We start from the raw sequence: 9,854 nt of genomic DNA on the forward strand, positions 1-9,854 counted from the left end.
TTTTGAGCAGCTGGGCTGAGAAGCTGCGTCCCAGCAAAGCCTGAGGGCATGGTCTGTGGCAGTACATTAGGCCACCTGTTGTCTGAATGAGGAGGGACAAAATAACTGTTTGGAACCTAGTTAATTGGGTGCCATCTCTAAGGAAGGTCACGGGTCACTAAAGAAGCCAGCCAGCTCATTTTTTCGCCAGAGATCTCAGCTCATTCTCCCGAAGATCTTCGCATTCAGACCCAAATATGTCACTGCCGCCGAAGGTGGGGTAAGAATCGAGGAGCTTTTTTGATAAATGTTTGTGTGTCCTCAGGAGAAGAAGAAACTATGGAAGCCTGTAGGGCTCAGAGACGAAAAGACTGCATGTAAGAAAGGTCGCAGTATGACTCCGGTCACAGCTGACAGCCGTTAATGACTAACTACAGCTATGATGGAGGCGATAAATGCTCACGAGGCACAGCCCTGGGAAAACTGTGGGACCGAGGGGACACTTGTGACCAAGGGCCCAAGGGAAGCCATGCAGGGAGGGTGTGGAGAGCAGATGGCAGGAAATAAGAAAACCCAGAGCCCATCCCCCAGGAAAGGGAAACTCAAGAAATAGCCCTCAAAACCTCAATGAACACTTGAGAAAAGAAAGACAAAAAATTATGGGGATGAATGAGTGATGTCTGAGTTATTGAAATGCAGCTAAATTTAGCTGTTTCTGAAGTACAGATGGGAAAACCAGAATTCCAGGGAGTGGAGCCATTAATAAAATCATCCTGGAGAAACAAGGCCAATCAATCACATGTCCATGTGAACATCAGCTATAACCCAAGTCAACTTAAATGCCTGTGGTTTTATGAGGCCGTGGAGGAACATCGAAGAGAAAGAAGCAGCCAGGGGGGAGGTTTTACAACTGAGATACGGGAGCCTAGAACGGAAGCTCCCTAAGCAAGATGCCACAGGAGACCCGTGGGAAAGCCAGCTTGCATTTTTCAGAGATGCTCTCCATTGAGGATGAGGGACATCACACCCAGAGCGCAGAGGGCAGAGGGGAAGGGATCACAGCCCTGCGGGGAGATAGTGCCTCGTGAGAATCTTCCAACTGGAGGAGCGTGCAGGGACCTTAGACCCGGAGCAGCTGTGCCTAACGGCTCTTCTAAAGTAAGTCATGTCCTTTTCTGCTCAGGGCAACTTCTGAAGTGACCGAGAAAGACCACTGCCATAAACAAGTCTTCAAAGCCAGCTCTTTCTGGGACATTCCATGTTGACTCTAAAGAACCAAACCTAGGAAAAAGGGCTCTCAATCACCAGACAGGCTCTGTGCTCATGACTTCTTAGGAGACCGGCACTGATAACCACCATGAGGTGTCCCACAAGGCATTACCATCGACTCAGAGTATCTCCACCTGGGAGGAAGAAAGTAGACCTCCAGGCCACACATGCCCAGCGCCTGACAGAGCCTGGCATGCAGAAGTGACTCAGGCAAACACTTCTGGAGTGAAGGAAGGGCAGGATCCAGATACAAAGGAGAGGACTGGCTTTATGAAAGCATCCTAGTGACTTCCTTGGGCTGCAGTGCGTGCGGTGTATCTGCTGAGAGCCTAACATGTGCAAGGCCCTGGGTTCGATCCCGGAACTAGCCAGGGCTGGAGGGCTCAGAGGAAACTGCATTCAGGCCTGAGTTTGAACACAGCTTTCTACTTCGTTTTTTGTTAGCCAACGAGGGATTATTGTTTTTTTTTCCTGTTATTTTTAGATTAAAAAATCTTAGCCTTTCCTCCCTGCTACTAACTGTTTTGAAGTCAGGAAACTGAGCCAATTTAAATAATGGGCGGATCAGAGCTCTTTGGAGGCAGATGCTTCCAACAGAAAACGTAAGTTCAAATTCAAAACCAAACAAAGAAAAAAACAAAACAAAACAACAGGGACCATCTGGATTATACTGTTATGTGTTTTATGCAAAAAGGCATTCTCAGCCAGGCATGGTGGCACATACCTTTAATCGCAGCACTCAGGAGGCAGAGGTGGGTAGATCTATGAGTTCGAGGCCAGCCTGATCTACAGAGTGAGTTCCAGGACAACTAAGAAAGAGAGAAAGGAAAAAAAAAAAAAAAAAGGCACTTTAATCCGATGGAGGCATTTACTCTTAAGTTAAAGTCCCAAAGAGCAGCCCACTACAAACTCTTTTCTAATTTCCTCCCAGCTAAAGCTTCCACGAGACTGTATCACACTCATTTCACAAGCATCACAAAGCCGCGCCTTAACTACACCAAAGGATTTCCCGAAGGCATTTAGGAATACATTTTTTTTTTTTTTAATTACAGATGGTATCTAACACTCATCCCCAAATTCACAAGGAGGAACCAAACTCAGGTATATGGCTGCATTCTGAGATGAACACAACTCAGCAAGACAGACTGGAGCCTGATTAGAGTCAGAGAAAGAGCATAGAAGGACAAAACACCCCGACATCTGCCACCAGGCTCCACAGCCCGGGGAGGGGGACAGGGGCCAGGAGAGTCCCAGCAATCTTAGTGCAGCCACTGGCAACTCTAGTTTCTGGAAAACTGCCCAGTCCTCCTGGGCTCGCAGTCGGTGTACCGGGTAAGTACCCTGACCTCCAAGCACCAGCCTGGCCTCTGGAAAGATCTCCCATCATCTCCCAGTGAACTCCACCGTCCCAGCAGGAGCTGTAGCCAGAAAGCACATGGAGAACTGAGCTCTGATCTGAGCCTGGGCATCTCTCCTGGCCAGAATCCCCTGCATATTTCCACATGTGGGGTCAGTGCAGCTTCCCCTGCCCCAGCTCGAGGGAGGGACAGCTGCTTTATGAACCTAACTTGGCCCGGGAGAAAGACTGAGACCTAAGCCCACCATGTGTGCTACCTTGTGGAGGACACCCTCCTTGAGAACCAAGAGGTCTGGGTACTTGCCCTCTTAGAATAAGGGTGTGGCCAAGTGCATGTGTCCCTGCACCAGGCAGGTGGATCTCTGTGAGTTCTAGGCTAGCCTGGTCTACATAATGAATTCCGGAACAGCCAGGGCTATGTAGAGACACACTGTCTCAAGTAAACAAACAAACAAACAAACATATGCTATTTACCAGACACCTGAAGTCACAGAACTTGGGAGGCTTTCACAGGAAGACCTGTAAGTTGTAAACCAGCCTGAACTGCAAAGTGAGTCCCCAAAGCAAAAGCTCATAGCAACTCCCCCTCACCTCCTTTCTTTTCTTTCATTTTTTTCTAAACACAATGAATTAATGCAATTAGATCATAAAATTATGCCAACTTACCCTTTCCTAAAACAGAGTTGTCTTGTGCACGCACGTGTTAGAGGTAGATGTGAGGGGCACAGGAGGAAAAGTTAAGAGGTTTTTAGCATTATGGACTTTTCATGTTGCCCTTAAAAGTCAGCTGCTCGGATGGTACCTAACGGTGGTGTTTCTTGGCCTGGAAAAGCAAGTGCTGATGCCTGACCAGCTTAAAAATAAACATGGAAGGGCGGCTCCAGCACATCTCGGGATTATTACACCCACTCCTGGTGCCTCTCCCTGCACAGCTGTGTGCAGAGTCTATCTTTAGGCCCCCTACTTCCCCTTCTGGGGCTTGGTCCTCTCTCCTGGGCCTGTCAGGGGTCCTTGCTACCACAGGGTGACCAGGGTGGCCCGACACCCAGGCCTGCCCTCTGAGGAATATGAACGTGTCCCTAAAGCAGAATATCTTCCCATCTGTTCACTTCTTCCCAGGACTCAATAAAGGTAAAGACAAAAACAGGCAGGACAGAGGCCAAGGCAGAGAGCAGATGAATCAGCCTGGACAACCATAGTGACAGCCGTTCTAAGAAATAAGATTGTAGGGATGTGGAGCAGTTCCAGGGCGCTTCCGGAGCATGCTTAGGGTCCTGGGTTCAAACCTGAACAGCACATAAAACCAGTCTGGTGGCTTACGTGCTTGGGAGGTGAAGGCAGGAGGATCCAGAAGTTCAAGGCCACTGTTGTCTACATAACAAGTTGGAACCTAGCTAGAGATACATAAGACACTGTCTCAAACAAACAAACAAATAAATAAAAAGGGAGGAAGGTGGGGGCAGGGGACAGAGTTAAAGGTAAAATTTCCCTTTTATCTGAATAACTGGGGGAAAGCGGTGTTGTGAATGAACTCACACAGCCATGTGAGTAACTAATGCTTTTTTATTCTGCCTATTGCCATTCTAGAGGGATGTGTGGCTCACGAGGGAAGACCCTCCAACTGTAGAATACTAACCTAAGAAGAAAAAAAGAATGGGTTAGTTTTCTACTCTTATAACTAAACAGCCGAGGCTGGGCAGCTTTATTGAAAAAAGAGGTTTGTTGAGCTCACACTTCTGGAGGTTGAGCTCAGCTGTGGTGAGGTCCTCAGCGGTGGGTGGCATCACAATGGAGGAGTCCAGGTGAGAGAGATCACGTGGGTGTGGGAGATGCCTAAGAGGCTGCGGAGGAGCCAGGCTAGTCCTCTGAAAACAACCCCTCTCCAAGAGGTCTCTGTTGACCCCTTCTCCGGCAGGCCCTAAAGACAGTAGCCCCCTGCCAGACTCCACCTCTTAAATGTCCCACTGCATGGACACTCCGACACTCAGGACACACCTCCAGCACAGACACACGCGGAGGCACACCCAAGTCTGGCAGACCCCTACACAGGACCAGGGCTGATAACCTTCACGCTGGAAAAACCTACTGTTCTCATTGAGAAAAGACAGTGATGAATGCATAGATTTTAAAAATCTACCGAAACATGAATGGCACTCTTGTAAAGTCTAACTCATAGAGTTTCCTTTTCTCAAGGTGAAATAAAACAATGCCCACTGAAGACCATTCAACACCGAGAAAGACAACCTTTTCTACAAACGGTGCTGGAAAACTGGATATTCACATACAGTGGGATGACACCAGATTCTGACCGTCTACCATATATAAAATGCTAACTCAAAACAGATCGAAGGCTTCAATGTGAGAGCTAACTCTAAAACTCTTAGGAAGGAAACACAGGTCCAAAGCTTGGGGATGATGGTTTGGCAACGCAGTCTTGAACAGCACCACCCACACTCACAACCCCGCTACTCCTGTGAAATAAACATATCAGACAGAATTGTCCTCTCTCCTCCCACTCCGAGGGACACTGTGCCGATGCTGGGGGACCACAGCACCAGGCGTAGTCTAGACTTGCTCTGGGAAACTGGAGGAGGCTGCTGATGTTGTAGGTGACACAAGACGCGGGTGCTAAGCAACCCTTCTGTGCTTAGCACAGAAAACGCCCAGGCAGCTGGAGCGTGTGTCTGCATGACTCACTGCAGAGGCTGCCTCTGTGGAAGGAAGTGAGGAACAGTCTTTCTGATTCCAGGTAGACTGAGGAGTAGAAAACCACTTGCAGAAGCAGGAAGGAAAAAGCCAGGACCTCCCCCTGGGCACTTGACTATAGCCTCAATCAAAAGGAACCAGTTTATTCCCTTCAGGCCATGAGAAGAGGGGTGTCTAAGGAAGTGTGAGTGGCTCTCACTGGCAGCGGAAATGAGCTGCCGAGGAGAGCATCTCACCTCCAGTGTGGTAGGTCAGGCAAGTGCCTGGAGATGTGCCTGGGGACCCCTTGGTTCATCAGAGATGTGTCACACGTAGCCAGCAGGCCTCCCGTTGGCTCAAAGCCGTCTGAGTTTCCAGAACAAGATGGTGTTGACTGGATGGGGTAACCCTGCCATTTATCTTCATAAACTTTATTAGTAACTTCCTGGCTTTGATTAGGCCTCTATTAGTTTGTTTCTAAAGTAAGAATGGCTTTAGTTTCTCAAGTGGCTTTTTCCTCATTTTGTTTTGTTTTCTAAGAAGGGTCTTACATAGTGGAGGCTAGCCTTGAACTCCTCATCCTCTTGCTGCTCTTTCCCGAGTGCTGAATTAGACATGCGCCACCACATCCAGCTTCTAAGAGGCAATTATTCTATTGATCAAGTTTTCTAAGGAACACCTACTATAATCAACAAATCTTTTTCCCACAAAGAGAGAACTGGCTTCTGGAGATTTCTGATTAGTAAACACTGAACACGTACACCCTCCCTGTCAGATCTGAACTTAACACGAACTCCGTTTCTTTTTTAAAGAACTAAGTTCTTTTCATGGTTCCCAAGAAAATGCATTTAAGTGACTCAGGCTGGGGGGGTGGACTCAGTAACTCAGTGGGGGAGGACTTGCTTAGACTAAGCAAAGCCTTGCATTGATCCCCAACACACACATTCTCTCTCCCTCCCTCCCTCCCTCCCTTTCTCTCTCTCTCTCATACACCCTCACACTCAAACACTCATATACTACATTCACTCACATATATTCACACATACATACATACTCTCTCACACTCACACACATACCACACACTCACATATATCCACACACACATATACTCACTCACAAACATTCACACTCACTCACACACATCACACACACACACACACACACACGCTCTACACACAAACTCACATACACTGACATACACTCATACACAACACACACACTCACATATACTGACACATACCACACACACATACTCATTCACACACACACCACATACACACACACCATACACACTCATACATAACACATACTCACATATACTGACACAGACATACATAACACACATACTCATACACAACACACACTCACATATACTGATAGACACCACACACATATACTGACACACACACATTCACATAAACTGACACACACCATACACATATACTCATTTACACACACACACATACCACACACACACTCATACACACTGACACATGCAAATCTTAATGTAGAAATCCCCGTAATTTCCTCAGTGTGGTGGACACTCTCCAATCTCATCTGCAGGAAACCCATGCCGTGTGAGTCAGCCAAAATGACCATGCTCCACGTACACTCACTGCATGACTTCCATTTTTGGACCCAAAAAAAAAAAAATATTCTCTGACAAGTCATTTTAACCAGACTGTCTGACAGGCATAACAAAGTATTTCAAAATGAAGACATTTTCTCCTTGCTTATGTCTGTGACATCATGTGAGTCTTTGGTCCCATTTAGCTACTCAGCATATCCAACTTTGTACACCTAATGGGACTTCCCCCTCCAATGTTATTTTCAGATGAAAAGTAATTTAATCAAATGGTCCCCTTTCTAGAAAAACAGAGCTAGAGCTTGATATGGGCTAAATCCACCCTAATTGCATTATTATTTTTTCTACAAAATATATTAAATAAATCCTAAGAGAACGTATGTTGGGAAAGCCTGTGCCTAGTGACTTCAGCGTTTTCTCATTAACTATTTTTTAACTCATGCTCTTAGATTTTGTTATGAATTAATTAGGAGAAAAACAGATCTGGTTCTAATTTCCAAGACCATCTCTAATTCGGAGTAAGCTGTTTGTCACAGAATGTCAGACAAGAGACTGAGGTACCTACTGACTGTACCCAGGGCAGAGAGGACAGCTTGGGTCAGGAGCACATGAGGACCAGGATGGCCTGACAGCTGGCTAAGCGAAACGTCCCAAGAGCATGCTTCCTGCCCGGGACTGTGAATGGACCTGAAGGGGGCCTAGGAGGAAAACTACAGCCTACACTGGATTATCTACAAATCTTAAGTTTTGTGAAAGCAAGCCTTAAGCTTAGCATTTCCATCATAGCTCACAGTACATATCATAAATGACATTTCCAGATTAGGAAGGCAGGGCAACTTAATCCTTTATTAAAGAAAAATAAAATGCTTTAAAAGAAAATATCACACTAATAGATGCCATTGGAGCACGGATTCTGGAATAGATGTGTTTAGTTGATGTTAAAGTCTGTCTGTGAAGGACTAGACTATTTCCATCCTTGAGAAGTACAGACTGCAGCATCTAAAGAGGAATGGTTATAGCGTATGCTGTTGACTTTCAAATGGTTCTGAAAATGTGTATGTGTGCATGTGTGTGTGCATATGCGTGTGTGTGTGTGTGTGCGTGCGTGTGTGCGTGCGTGCGTGTGTGTGTGTGTGTGTGTGTGTGTGTGTGTGTGTGTTGGCGGTGCTGGGAATCAAGCCCAGGGACTTGTACATGGTAGGCCAACCCTCTACCATTGAGCTAAGACTCCAGCCCCATGGAAAGAGAAAGGTGTGGGGAGTGTGTCTCCATTGTAGAGCACTTGAGTAGCATTTGTGAAACCCTGGGTTAATCCAAAGCACAGAGAAACAGACAAACAAAAAAAAAAACAAACAATTAAATAAATAAATGGAGAAAGAAGGAATGGTGAGAAATGAGAAAGAGAGGAGAAGAGAGTTTGCAAGTAAGAAAAAGATGATAAAGTGAATGGGCAAACTAGTTAAAGCTGGGTGGAAGTTACAAGACGTGTGTGTGCCCAAGCACACCCACATGCACAAGCACACCCACATGCACATGCACATGCACACCCATGTGCACTAATCTTACTCCTGCAGCTTTTACATAAGCTTGAGTTACAACCAAATACAAAGCTAAAATCAGTGACGCCTACACTTAGTCCGGTTTGGAGAAAGCGGTGGTCACTGGCCTCGTTCTTATTGGAGGAGGCCGAGCGTACCTGCCTGCTTCCCGGGAGGCTGGTCTTTCTGAGGCTGGAGAGAACAGTGGAGCCTGCCGGCCTGAACCTGCCAGCTGTACTTCAGTCTCTGCAGCGCTGGGACTAACAGGTGTGCGACATCACACACCCTCCATCTGGTCATGTTTGCAACAGGTTAACTACATGGTGGCTTCCTCCAAGGTCCAATCCAGGTGGCTCAGCTGACTCTTGGCTCTCTCCTTAGATAGGTTTTCCATAGTTTTTTAAGTCACAGTTCTTCAGAGAAGCCAAACACACACAAACTCTCTCTCTGTCTCTCTGTCTCTCTGTCTCTGTCTGTCTCTCTGCCTGTCTGTCTCTGTCTCTCTCTGTGTGTCTCTTGTGTCTCTGTGTCTCTCAGACTCTCTCTCTCTCTCTCTCTCTCTCTCTCTCTCTCTCTCTCTCTCTCTCTCTCTCTCTCTCTCTCTGATTAATTTAGGAGCTTAACTCAGGTGATAGCAAGAGTTGACTAGTCTGAACTCTGAACCTGCCTCGCCAGCAGGCTGGAAACTCAAGGAAGAGTTGATGGTCCCCAGGGCAGGTGTCTGTGCTGCGGTTTTAAGTAGGATTCCTTCCACTGTGGAGACCTCAGTTCTCCAGTTCTGGCTTTCACTGGATGAGGCCCACCTGTCACAAAGGCTTTCCTCAGTTTCTCCTGAATTAAATGTTACATCTTAAAAATACCTTCAAAGCAACACCATGACCAGTGACTAGTGTTTAACCAAACAGTTGGGCACCTTAGCAGAGCCGAATGGATGGAGAAAGTTAACCATCAGGGGCATGGAAACAGGGTGGTAGTGAAGGCGTTGTGGGAAACGGAGCTAACCTTCCATTCTGTCCTAAGCAAACTCCGTAGACAAAGCTTGTGTGAGGCACCCAGGAAATTACCACAGAACCTCCTGAAATGCCAGAATGGAACCCTCCTCACCAAGGGGCTGACTAGAGTTGGGGCCCGACAGGTGAGAAGAGTCAGCAAAGAGTGGCCTGGGAGACAAGGAGGAGGTGGGATTTAAGGATAAGGTTTCCCTGAAGAGTGAGGGAGCAAGGTTCTTCCAGATGTAATCAATTAATTCTTTCTCAATTAAAAAAAAATCTTCTGAAAGTTTAAAACGAGGGCCTAAAGGAACCCCTCAGCAGGCGACATTGGCTTTATGCCCTTCTCAAATGATCATCCTTGGCTAATAAATCCAGTTTACAACAGAACCTTCCTACTATAAAAGACCACAGAATTGAAAGCCTGGTTTACAGTTGTCTAATTGTCTTAA

This window comes from Peromyscus eremicus, chromosome 9 (genome assembly GCF_949786415.1).
Source record: "Peromyscus eremicus chromosome 9, PerEre_H2_v1, whole genome shotgun sequence".
Classification (NCBI taxonomy): Eukaryota; Metazoa; Chordata; class Mammalia; order Rodentia; family Cricetidae; genus Peromyscus; species Peromyscus eremicus.